Below are 13,626 nucleotides of genomic sequence, written 5' to 3' on the forward strand. Positions count from 1 at the left end.
TTAAGTCAAGGATAACTATTTTATTGGTTTATTTCGCAAGAGAAGGATTTACAAGGCAAATGAGCAATGTGAATCCCATCACTGGAAACAGACAGAGACAATTTAATGGGATGTCATGCAGAACAGATGTCAAATGAATGGACTTTTTACTTTAAAGAACCATTAATGATCAAAAGAGAAACTTTGGCCATTCAGCAATATATTAAAAGAGTAATTGTTTCAGGGTGACAGGTACCTTCAGATAATAGTTATAATCTTTTCTCAACTGCCTCAGTAACATTGTGTTATCCATGTCATGTAACTCAAGCTAGAGGGGGGTAGAGGTACCATTCCCTAAGGGGCAATAAGGAACAATTGGGAATTTTGTCATTTTTCCTGTACCAGTCCATGAATTCTTGAATTCAATCTTGCAAATTACAAATAAAAGTTTCTGAGTTACTGGTCCAGTTAAACAAACTACCTTCACAGATCTATAAGTCTTAAATTCTAGGTATAGATTTACAAAATGATAAATAAAGGCAAGTATAATGTACATTTTTAAGTGTATTTAAGAGGTTTGAAAACCAACTTTTTATCTTTTCCAATGTCCACAATGAAGATTTTTTTTCTTTTTTGGACACAATTATTTAGAGATTTAAAAAAAAATCTAATTTATGAATATTTAGCTTGTAAAAATAATGATGGACATGAGGATAAATATAATTTGTGTTGACAATTAAGATACCAAATTAAATTATGAATATTCCCTGTTTGGACTTATTTAGATGTCGGTGTGTGGCCTTATTCTCTTTATTGTTGAAGTTATTGAGAGATAGCTATTAAATTCCCTCCAGATGTATAATTACTCCTCAGTTAACTCAATTCAATGGTCTTTTGTGTGTGCAAAAATGATTAGAAGAACTCTAACAGGAAATTTATATGACAAGCTTGGCTCAATGGAAAAAAAACACACCAAGAACAAGACAAATAAAAGACAGAACAGCTTCAATATATAAAAAGAACTCAGTACTTATTCCATAAAATTCAGAATAATTTTTCTAACCAACACAAAGCATCAATTTCATGAACTAACTTGTTTTTTTTTGTGACTGGAGAAATATAATTGAACATGTTCCATAAGTTTTGTGTTGTAGATGGTCAATGATCTGGGGTGGGGAGAGGGAATTGGAAGAAAAGGGAGGGAACTCACCTTTCATACTCAGCAAATAATGGATGGCTTCAGCATTCTTCCACACTCCAGCCCTTGAGTATAAATATTTCAAATGACCGGATATTCCTTTACAATTTAATTGACCATTGAAACTATCCTGTAACTTTCTGGGTTATTCAGCCCTTTTCTGTGAGTGAGAAGGAAACATCAATTAATGGGGACATGAAGAAAAAAACCAGATAGTGGTGAACCAAAATTAAGACAGCTTATTTTCAAAAGACCAATTGTTGATTGAGGTCACGAGGGCTTGAATCATTTAAATTTCCAGTGAAGGACAGAAAATCAAAAGCATTTATATGTTGCAAAATATAAGACGTATAGACTTAAGATTACTATAGATCATTGTTCGAAAATACTTTTATATGATTCTGGAAATACAATCTCGGGCAATGAGCTTCAAATTATTATGCATTTCAAAGAAGATTGAGACAAAAAAAAACCCCCAATTCATCATGGAAGTCTAAAAAATGATGAAAATTCGACCTGCTTTTCGACTGAATGTGGTTTGCAGTTGCTAACAGACTGGTGCAGAGCCAACATCTTGTATCTGAACATTCATAAAATGAAAGAGATGGTTGTCGACTTCAGGAGGGCCCGGAGGTATCACTCTCTGCTGCTCATCACTGACGGCTCCGCTGTTGAGGTCATCAAGTTCTTTGGTGTGCCCAGTGGAGAATCTCATCTGGTCTCTCAACACCAGCTCCATAGCCAAGAAAGCCAGCAATGCCTCTACTTCCTTCGAAGGCTAAGGAAAACTCATGTCACACCTTCCATCCTTGATACATCTACAGAGGATGCATTGAGATCATTCTGAGCAATTGCATTATCACCTGATTTGGAAGCTGTATCACCTCGGACTGCAAGGCCCTGCAAAGGACAGTAAAGTCAGCAGAAAAGATAATTGGGGACTCTCTTCCTACTATGACGGACATCTACAATACACAATGCACATGGAAAGCAATAAACATTGTGAAGGGCTCCACACACCCCTCATGTAAACTTTTCTCCCCTCTGCCATCCAGTAGGAGGTACCGTAGCACTTGGGCCCTTACGTCCAGATTGGGTAACAGTTTCTTCCCCTAAGCATCAGGTTCCTGAATTCCCAGAACAGCTGGGATAGTGGACCATGGACTTTTATTGTATATGTTTTAATATTTTAGCATCTATTTTAACTTTATGTAAATCTGCTTTGTGGCCCTGGAGAAATACACTATCTCATCTTGGTATGGTACGAACGACAAATAAAGGTGATGACTGTTATTGATAATATTGCCCTGGTGTGGCTACATAGTATGAAACAGAACTAGAATATTTGATCTTTCGCTCTTCCAAAGATATTTTTTGATGGATCACTGCCCAGAGCTGAAACAGATGGCAGACATTGTCTATATACCTACTGAATGAGGAGCACAGAAATGAAATTTAACTACCCCAGCTATCTTCACAATGCTCCACATAAATGGAATTAGAAAGTGCAGAATGGAAGCATTTGCCTCAAGCTCAGCTGAAGTTGGAAGGTTAACCAACCCATCATAGTCTATATTCCAATTGCTACAATGTCTAATGAATATCAGAGAACTGAATGTATTTAAAAAAAATGTGAGTGAAACTTTGCAACATTTTCACCAACGAGATGCAACGCTCTGTAAGGTTTTTTTTTTTGGCCATGGAGACTGTTCGCTTCAAATTTTCCTATGTAACACTATCTTTATTTCAATCACTAATAGTGGGGCTACTTACTATCTCTCCGCTTGAGACTGTTTGGAGAACAAATATAGATGAAAACTAAATAATACAAAAGAAAACTGTGGTTTGAAGAGGGCCCTTCAGTCCTTTTGATGTTTACGTCCTGCTGCCCTGTCATATCATTCAGCTGTAATTAATCAAAGTGAGTTCCTTTTCCAACCTGGAGGAAAGAATGAGCCACTGGAGGAACTCAGCAAGTCAGGTAGCATCTGTGGAGGGAGATGGTCAGTCAGTGTTTTGAGTTGAGACCCTTCATCTTGGTAGGTCCAGATTTCTGACGATGGGTTCAGGTCCGAAACGTTGATGGCTTTTTACTTCCTATGGATGCTGTGTGACCTGTTAAGTTTCTCCAGCACTTTAGTCTATTAAAAGTAGGTGCACAATAGTTAGATTTTCACATTAATATGTTCAGGATACAATCAGACCAAAGGTGACCATATTAAATGCAGAGCAGATCTGGATGTAGTGAGGGAACTACTACTCCCAATTCATTTATTTAGGTTCAGGTGCCGTGTCCTGATTAAGAGGATAGATCCAAAATTTACAATTCCTTCCCACCCCCACCGCAGATACTGCTTGACCCATTGAGTTCCTCCAGCAGATCGTATTTTGCTCCAGATTCTAGCATCTGTAATTTCTTGTGCACCCATTCACTGGTTCGTATACCAAGAATGATTTAGGAAAATATGAAATAGTCAATTTTAAGTCCATAAGAGTTGAAATAGGCTATTCAGCCCATTGAGTCTGCCCTGCCATTTAATCATGAGTTGATCTATTTTACCACTCAGCCCCACTGCCCGGCCTTCTCCTCATAACCTTTGATGTCCTGGCTAATGAAAAACCTATCAATCTCTGCCTTATATACACCCAATGACCTGATCTACTACCCTCTGGCTAAAGAAATTCTTCTGCATATTTGTTCTAAGCAGATGCCCTTCAATCCTGAAGATTTGCCCTCTTGTTCAAAACTCTCCCACCATGGGAAACAAACTTTCTGCACCTACTCTGTCCATGCCTTTTAATATTCAAAATGTTTCAATGAGATTCTCCTCATTCTCCTAGATTGCCAAGAGCTCTTCATATAACCCTAACCATATAACCATTTACGGAGCAGAAACAGGCCATGTTGGCCTTTCGAGTCCGCACCGGTTCACCGATCTTGTGCGCCCTCTTCAGGCATTGGTCCCGGTAGATCTTCATTCAATAACGATGGGCGAATTCAATGCAGGTGGAATCAGTCGTAGAAATGTTTGTGATGTTGGAGGACTAACTGTCAGGGACAAGCCATGGCTGTCAGGTCTCTGGAATAAAGCCTGGCCTTGTGGTCAAGATGAGGAGGGAGGGTGGGAATGATAATCCTTTCATTCCTGGAGTTATCCTTGTGAACCTTGGGAGAAAAATGCCTCTACCTTAAAATATTGAAAGACAAAGAAGAGGACTCATAAAAACGTGAGCTAAATATACAGTGCCCTCCATAATATTTGGGAAAAGTAACATTTTTTTTTCCTTTATTTGCCCCTGTCTTCCATAGTTTTGAAATTGCCATCAAACAATCCATGTGATTAAAGTGCACAATCCAGATTTTATTCCCAGTTATTTGTATACATTTTGGTTTGGCCATGTACCAATTACAGCACTTTTTATACATAGTTCCCCCATTTAAGGGCACCTTAATATTTGGTACATTTGGATGTACGGGTGTCTGTGATTACTCCACTATGTTTAATTGCTTCATTGGTGCAGGTATAAGAGAGCTAGGATTGCTTTTAAGCTTTTGGTTACCTTTGGAGTCTGTAGTTGCCATTTTTCAATGCGAGGCCTGGAGTGGCACCAGTGAAAGTAAAAGAAGCTGTTATGAGGCTGAAAAACCAGCATAAAACGGTAACAGACATTGCCAAAACCTTAGGATGACCAAAACCAATGGTTTGGAACATCATAAAGAAGAAAGAATGTACTGGTGAGCTCAGTGTTCACATCAAAACTGGTGGGTCAAGGAAGACCCTCCACTGCTCATCATAATGAAGAAAAATTCCCCAAATCTCTCAGATCAGAAACACTCTTCATGAAGCAGGTGTGGATCTGTCAACGACTACTGTCCACAGAAGACTTCATGCACAGAAATACAGAAGCTAACCACTAATTAGCCACAGAAACAGGATGGCCAGATTACAGTTTGTCAAGAAGTATTTAAAAGAGTCTGCAGAATTCTGGTAAAAGGTCTTGGGGACAGATGAGACCAAGAGTAACCTGTATCAGTGATGACAAGAGCAAAGTGTGGAGGCGTAAAGGAACTGCCCAAGATCCAAAGCATTCCACCTCATCTGTGAAACATGGCGATGGGAGTGTTCTAGCCTGGGCACGTATGGCTACTGCAGGTACTGATGCAGTAGCAAACTTAATTTTGAGATGTATAGAAACATGATATCTGCTTAAGTTTGAGCAAATGCCTTCAAACTCATTGGATGGTGCTTCATCCTATAGCAAGATAATGATCCCAAACATATTGCTAAAGGAACAAAAGAGTTTTTCAAAAGTCAGTCACCCGATCTACCTTCCATATGCTAAAGAGAGAACATAAAGGGAGAAGCTCCCAAAACAAGCAGGAGCTGAAGATGGCTGCATTAGAAGCCTGGCAGAGAAGTTACTCAGCATCTGGTGATGTCTATGAATTACAGACTTCAAGTAGTCATTGCATGCAAGGGATATGCAACAAAGCACTAAACATGACTACTTTAATATACAAACCATTGCTCTGTCCTAAATATTACAGTGCCCTGAAATGAGGGGGCTATGTATGAAAAAATGTAATTACTACATGGTCAAACTAAAATGTTGTAGTGGCTACTTCGGTAGAGCTACTAAAGTAATACACACACACCAAGTTAGTCAACACAAGACTATTTTATTCAGACTTTACAGGCTTCTTTTATATACCTCACATCCCGGGCTCCATGGAATGGGATGGGACATCATTATGAGTTTGCTGCCGATCCACGGGACCGGCAGGTTTAAATTAAGCCCCGTGAATGTCCCACGCCTTCCGGCAGGAGACTCCATAAACCAATGTGCCATTACTCGGTGCGCAGCACCGGGCGCGTACAGTTCATGAAATGGGTGAGTACCCAGCTGTCTGTCTTATGGCTCCGCACCGGTGACGGTTTGCAATACCACACTGTGCACCTGCTCGGCCCGCTACACAGCCGCTACACCATCCTCCCCAGAACCATCACCAGAAACTAAAACACCAGCTGCATGCACCTTAGGTGGATGCCCTCGCCGACTGGGCCTGGGGCACTGAATGTGCAGGTGGGGGCATATGCCATTTAGGGGTTCCATGCCAGTTGGTAGGAACAGGTTTGCTGATTGTGACACCATGTCGAAGCTGCTGAAGGACGTCCAGGTCAGAGTTGGTTGCGAAATGAATGTCCCCTGGAACTGTAAGGACCAAACTATAAACCATTTCTGCGGATGATGCAGACAAATCTTCCTTCGGAACCGTGCGCACTCCCAGTAGAACCCATGGCAACTCATCGACCGAATTGGGACCGGTGAGTCAGGCCTTAAGCGCAGACTTGAGTTGCTAGTGGAAATGTTCCACAGGCCGTTGGACTATGGGTGGTATGCTGTGGTGTGGTGCAATTGTGTGCCACAAAAGCGCGCAAAGGCAGTCCATAATGCAGAGGTGAATTGTGCTCCACGATCTGAAGTTATGTGCGTCGGGACACCAAATCTAGAGATGCAATTGATGATGAATGCCCTAGCACATGTTTCAGTATCACTGGATGGCAACGGGATGGCCTCTGGCCAGCGCGTGAAACATTCTACGACTGTTAAAATGTATCTAATGTTTTGAAATACTGGCAATGGTCCAACCAGGTCCACATACACGTGTTCAAACCACCTGCGTACCACTGGGAAAGGTTGAGGTGGCACCTTGGTGTACCGCTGAATTTTGGCAGTCTGGCAGGAGGTACATGTGCGGGCCCATTGCGTGACTTTTTTTTCAGTCCATGCCCTACGTATTTATTCGACACGAGGTTAACGGATGTTCTGATGGATGGTTGAGATAAGCTATGTACCTGGTCATAAAGGCATCGCCTCCAAGATGCTGGAATCACTGGTTTAGGGTAGCCCAAAGAGATGTCACAAAGAAGGGTTGGGCCACCCAGTTGTGGTGCCACCTGTTGTATGTCCAGGTTAGTAATGGTGTACTATATGCCTGAACACTGGGGTCCATGGCCTGTGCACTGGCTAATTCAGGAATATCAATGCCACTGTAGCACAAGCTACAATGAAGCCACCACGTTGGATGTCCCCAATGACTGTTTTATTCAAATCCCGCGTGTGCCCCTTTAAGGGCAGCGTGAGCTCGGCCATTGCATGAATGGTGATGTCATAATGGCTGCCCCAGGTGCATTCTGGGCTGCAAGCACGAGGTACGGAGAACCCCTGATGGCGCCATCTTCTCATGGCTGCCCCACCATGCGACTACAAGCGGGGCCGGTTCGCCACAAGAGAGTGCGCTGCCAAACAACCTCCCCAGAACCAGCTTACGTGTCCCGCTGCTTGGGCGGGCAGCCCCGGAGTTTGGGCATGGCTGTTTGCACCGGCCGTGATAGGTCCAAGTGTGCTGCCTTCAGGCGGTCCATGGTAAACAGTTCATTTCTCTCCCCTATGTCCAAAGTAGAAGTCTTGCTGGACTGCTGCAGGACCTTGTACAGGCCCTCGTATGGGCGCTGCAAAGGTGCAGTGTGCAGTCTGCGCTGAACAAGTACGAATTCTGCCGAGTCCAGCTCTTTGAGAAGATGGGTCGGTCATGCACCGTGATGCGTGGGTGGTGGGGAGGCCAGCAAGGAGAGCTTGCTATGGAGATCTGCTAACAGGTTCGTATGCTTGGACGTAGAGCTGGGTTCTGGGCTGAAGATCTTCCCGGGTAACGAGAGTGGCGCGCCATATACCAGCTCTGCAGATGACGTCTGTAGGTTCTCCTTGGGTGCTGTTCTGATGCCAAGGAGGACCCAGGGTAATTCGTCTGCCCAACCTAGGCCTGTGAGGTGAGCCATGAGGGCTGACTTCAGGTGGCGATAAAATCTCTCCGCCAAACCATTTGCTTGTGGGTGGTAGGCTGTGGTGTGGTGGAGTTTAACCCCCAGGAGGCTCACCAGTTGAGACGAGAGGGCGGAGGTGAACTGGGCACCTCTGTCGCTGGTGATGTGCGCCAGAACTCCGAACCTTGCGATCCATTTGGTGACTAAATTCCTGGCGTACATCTCAGCAGAAGCCTCCTTGATGGGAATGGCTTCTGGCCATCTCGTGGTTAGGTCGACCACTATGACCAGGTAGTATGCCTCCCTGGACACCGGCAGGGGGCCCACGATATCGACATGGATGTGTTGGAATCTCCTAACTGCTGGATCGGGGCATGCGAGGCCTGGCCCTTGATGCAGCTCCTTGCCATCTCGGCCACCTCCTTCTTGAGCCCATACCATATGAACCGCTGTACCACCATATGCACCGGGGTATGGGCTCCTCGTAGGCACGGCTGGCGATCAGGATATCGTCGAGGTAAATAAACACAAAGTCCAAGTCCCTACCCACTGCATCCATGAGGCGCTGAAAAGTCTGGGCCGCGTTCTTGAGCCCGAAGGGCATACGCAAGAATTCGAGGAGGCCGAACGGGGTAATGATTGCTGTCTTGCCAATGTCCTCGGGATGGACTGAGATCTGGTTATAGTCCCGCAGCAGGTCGACTTTCAAGAAGACCCGGGTGCTGTGGAGGTTAGCTGTAAAATCCTGAATGTGGGGAATCGGGTACCTGTCCGGCGTGGTCGCGTCGTTCAGACTTTGGTAATCCCTGCATGGCCTCCAGTCCCTGGAGGATTTGGGGACCATGTGAAGAGGGGATGCCCAGGGGCTGTTCGAGCGTCGGATGATACCCCACTCCTGCAGGTGAGAGAACTCCTCCTTGGCTAGCAGCAGCTTCTTGGGCGGAAGTCGTCGGACCTTGGCGTGCAGCGGGGGGGCTTGCATGGAGTTGTGGTGGTATACCCCATGCTGGGGCAAGGCAGTGCTGAACCGGGGCTGCAGGATGGAGGGGAATTCATCGAGTATACTGGAATACTCGTCCCTGGGAGTGGCGATGGTGGGGATTTCAGGCTTGCAGGCATCCGTGGCATCTAGGCGAACCAAGTGGAACGTACGAGCATTGACCAGTCTTGCCCTTCATGTCGACTAGTAGGCCTTGCGCTCTGAGGAAGTTGGCCCCCAACAGCGCGGTACCCACTGAGGCCAGCACAAACCTCCAGCGGAATTTATCTTTCCCGATCTGAATCTGCACCCTACGGGTGCCGAAAGTTTTGATGGCGGACCGATTGGCTGCCCGCAGGGTGGGACCACAAGCTCGGGTGCGTGTCTCAAGGGTGGTTGGGGGCAGGATGCTCAGCTCTGCTCCAGTGTCCATCAGGAAACAGCGGCCGGTGGACTTATCGGTTACATGCAGGAGGCTGTTTGCGTGGCCAGCCATTGCAGCCATCAACGGCGGCTGGCCGGGTCATTTCCCTGGAAGTTATATGGTTGTCTGCACTTACGAGCTTGTGCCGCCCCCCCAGCGTTAATGGTAAAAGCACCAAGTGGGATGGTGCTCCTCCAGCTTGTGCTGGAGGTGGGGCTGTGGCCGGCTAGTCCCTGGGCAAGTGACTTGCGTGAGGGCAGCCTCATTCTCCCTCTTGGTGTGCCAGAGGGTGTCTGCTCGAGCTGCAACTCACCGTGGGTCCGTGAAGTCCTCATCCGCCAGTAGGAGCTGACTGTCCTCAGGCATCTAGTCCAGGAAGATCTGGCGGAACAAGCAGGACGTGATCCTCCGCCAGCGCCAGCATCTATTTCATCCATGATGGCTGATAGCATTCGGTCTCCCAACCCGTCCAGATGCAGGAGTCTGGAGGCACGCTGTTGAGGGGAGAGACCGAATGTGCCCAGGAAAAGGTTCTTGAAGGCAGGGTATTTACCCTCGGCTGGTGGGTTGTGGATGAGATAATCCACCCTGGCTGCCGTCTCCTCATCCAGCTCTCTCACATTGTGGTGTCTGTGGAAATGTTCCTGAGATGAAACTGCGCCTCCTTCTGCCTGAATCACGTATGCGGGCAATGGGTCCAGAAGGAGGGGGGGGGGCAGTTTGATGGCAACAGCATTGATCTCAGCTGGATCCACGTTGTGAGGCCAGAAAGACATCTGGGCTCTTAGGGGCCACCAATGTAGTGCATGCTACAATGAAGAATCACACAACCACCACGTTGGATGTCTCCAACGACAGTTTTATTCAAATTCCGCGCGCACCCCTTTAAGGGCAGTGTGAGCTTGGCCACCACGTGTGCAGTGATGTCATAATGGCTGCCCCAGACGTGCACTGGGCTGCAAGCATGAGGTAGGGAGAAACCCTGATGGTGCCATCTTCTCATGGCTGCCCCCCCCCAAGCGGCGATACAAGCGGGGCTGGTTCGCCACGAGAGAGTGCGTCAATACACCACCCTGAATATGATGTACAGTCAGTCTGGACAGCATATCTCTGTCAAGATTGGTTTTACCCGAGACATGGCGCACGTCCATCGTGAATTCGGAAATGTATGATGCTGGTGTGACGCTGATGCCTGGCCAACCATGGATCCATTATTTTGCTGAAGGCAAAAGCGTGTGGCTTATGGTCTGTAAACACAGTGAAATGCTGACCCTCCAAAACATATTGGAAGTGCCATGTGGCCAGATATAATGCCAACAGTTCCCGATCAAATGCACAATATTTCATCTCTGATGGCCGTAGATGTCGGCTAAAGAAAGCAAGAGGTTGGTAATGGCCATCGACGTACTGTTTAAGAACTACACCCACAGCCATACCCAAGGCGTCAGGGAAGCGTCGGGGTTAGGATGGGTGAGCATTGCTGCGTTGGCCAAAGTGTCTTTGTCAGTTGTAAATGCAACCTCCGCCTCTTGTTTAGGTAACGCCCTTGAGCTTCGTGGTGAGGATCTGAAACAGTGGTCAAAGAATGTCAGCAGCTATTGGAATGAACCGGTGATAGAAGTTTATCATGCCCAAGAATTTCTGCAGTCCCTTAACCGTAGTAAGTTTTGGAAAAGCACAGACTGCGTCTATTTTGCTGGATAAAGGAAAGACACCACAGTTGGCCGTGATCCTGTGTCCCAGGATGTTGATGGTGGACTTGCCAAATTGACATTTGCTAGGGTTGATGGTAAGGCCGAATTCCTCCAGCCATTGGAACAGGTGGTGGAAATGCAGGTGGTGATCCTGTTCAGTCTGACTGGCTATGAGGATGTCATCCAAGTAGATGTAAGCGAACTCTAAATCCCTGCCTAAAGTGTCCATAAGCCGCTGGAAGGTTTGAGCAGTGTTCTTCAACCCAAATGGCATCCAAAGAAATTCAAAAAGCCCAAAAGGGGTAATAATCGCTGTTTTAGGAATGTCATACTTATGGACCAGGATCTGATGGTATCCCTTGACAAGATCAACTTTGGAGAAAGCACGGCAATTGTGCAGATGGGCAGCAGAATTGTGCAGCTGTGCAACGGAAGCTAAGATGCAATTCCAATGGATTGATGCACCTCCTATCCCAATCGTGACCCGCCATGTGCCAGAGCTGGGAATGGAAGTCCCATTTGCTGCTTAAGGAACCAGGTGGTGTTGTTTGTGTTTTTTCAAAATAGGTTGGCTGGAGCAAACTGACCTCAGCACCCGTGTCTATGAGAAACTTGTGCCTACCAGTGTTGTCTTGAAGATACAATAGGCCAGTATTTGTGCCAGCTGCTGAGGCCACTACTGACAGCCAGTTTTTTCGTTTCCTGACTTTTTCTGAAATAGCTACATGGTGGGACACATTTATGGGCATTTTTTTTCCCCAACAGCGATGGTAAAAACACTATTCTTGCCGCCCGTCAGCGCGTTCCTCCTTCTTTGTCTGAACCGTGGACACAGGAGACTCGTAGGACACGGGAGATGTATCTGCTGTGAAAACAGGCTGTATGTGAGCAGACTCCTGCATCAGCCTCCCGTGCTACATCATGGGGACAGCGGAAATCCATGTTAGCGATTGGCATGGGGACACGACCTGGAAGTTTGGACAGGAATAATCTCAAGAAATAAACAATGAGAATGACTATCTGCTAATGCAAGCATCTCATTCATTAGATCAGATGGATTCCTGTCACCCAGGCCTTCCCTATTTAAAAGTCACCTATTGGAGTGGCTACTTCAGTAGAGCTCTTAAAACAATACACACACGTCAGGTTAGTCAACACAAGACTGTTTTATTTAGACTTTGCAGACTTCTTTTATATATCGCGTGTCCCGGGCTCCACGGGACGGGGTGGGACATCATTATGAGTTTGCTGCCGATCCACAGGACTGGCAGGTTTAAATTAAGCACCGTGAGTGTCCCGCGCCTTTCGGCAGAAGACTCCGTAAACCAACGTGCTGTTACTCAGTGTGCGGTCCATTAAATGGGTGAGTACCCAGCTGTCTGTCTTATGGCTCTGCGTGCCTGCCGATGAGCCACGCCGGTGACGGTTCGCAATACCACACTGTGTGCCCACTCGGTCCGCTACACAGCCACTACAATGTATTCAAATAACCTTGAATAAATTCTGGAATATACACTTTAATCATGTGAATTATTTGATACAAATTTAAACTGTGGTGCACAGGGGCAAATAAAGGAGGAAAAAATGTCCCAAACATTATGGAGGGCACTGTAATCCTCATCTCTGGATTAAATGGGAGACTCATAAATTTAAAAGTGACCCCCAACCTCGAGATGATCTCCCAAATGGAAACATGCTCTCCACATCTACCCTGCCAAGATACCTCATTATCCTGTGTATTTCAATGAATGGCTTTTAAAAATTTTTAGCAAATACAAGCCCACTCGTCCAAACTATCTTCAAGAGACCAACCCATGTATTCTAGATATTAGTCCAGTAAACCTTCTCTGAAGTGTTCCAATACATTCATTTTCTTATTTAAATTAGGAGACCTTTATGTAAAAGTACTTCCATGTGAGTTCTCAAACATACTCTATATAATTGAAACATAACCTCCCTACTTTTGTATTCAGTTCCATGTGGCATAACCACTCATTACATCTTGCCAACCATGTCTACTCTTTATTTCCTTTTTATAGTTGTGGTGAAATAACCCCTTCAATGCTGGTAAATAAAAAGTTTCAGTCTCCAATAAACTCCAAAACATCACCTCCTATGCCTTGAGTTTCCATTCTCCAAAATAACTTTTGATACAGCACTTACCAGACCTTTAAGAAGTACACTACCTTCACTGGTCCCTTTTTTATCCATAGCTCAAGTTATTTCTTGAAAGAAATTCAATAAATCGTTCAAACATGATTTATCTTTCACAACCCCCATGTTGACTTTACTTGATCGTCTTCATTTTTTTCTCAGAGCATTGCGATAATCTTTATTAATAGCTTTTCTCACTTTGTCTCTGACAGATGTTAAACTAAAGCCCTGTGGTTTCCTGTTTCAGTGCGCCTTTTGAATAGAAGAATTACATTTGTTATTTTCTATTTGAAGGATCAAGGGAATTTTGGAAAATTAAAACAGTCCATCAATTATCTCACGAGCTACTGATTTTAAGATTGCATGATAAC

This window comes from Narcine bancroftii, chromosome 4 (assembly GCF_036971445.1).
Source record: "Narcine bancroftii isolate sNarBan1 chromosome 4, sNarBan1.hap1, whole genome shotgun sequence".
NCBI classification, from domain to species: domain Eukaryota; kingdom Metazoa; phylum Chordata; class Chondrichthyes; order Torpediniformes; family Narcinidae; genus Narcine; species Narcine bancroftii.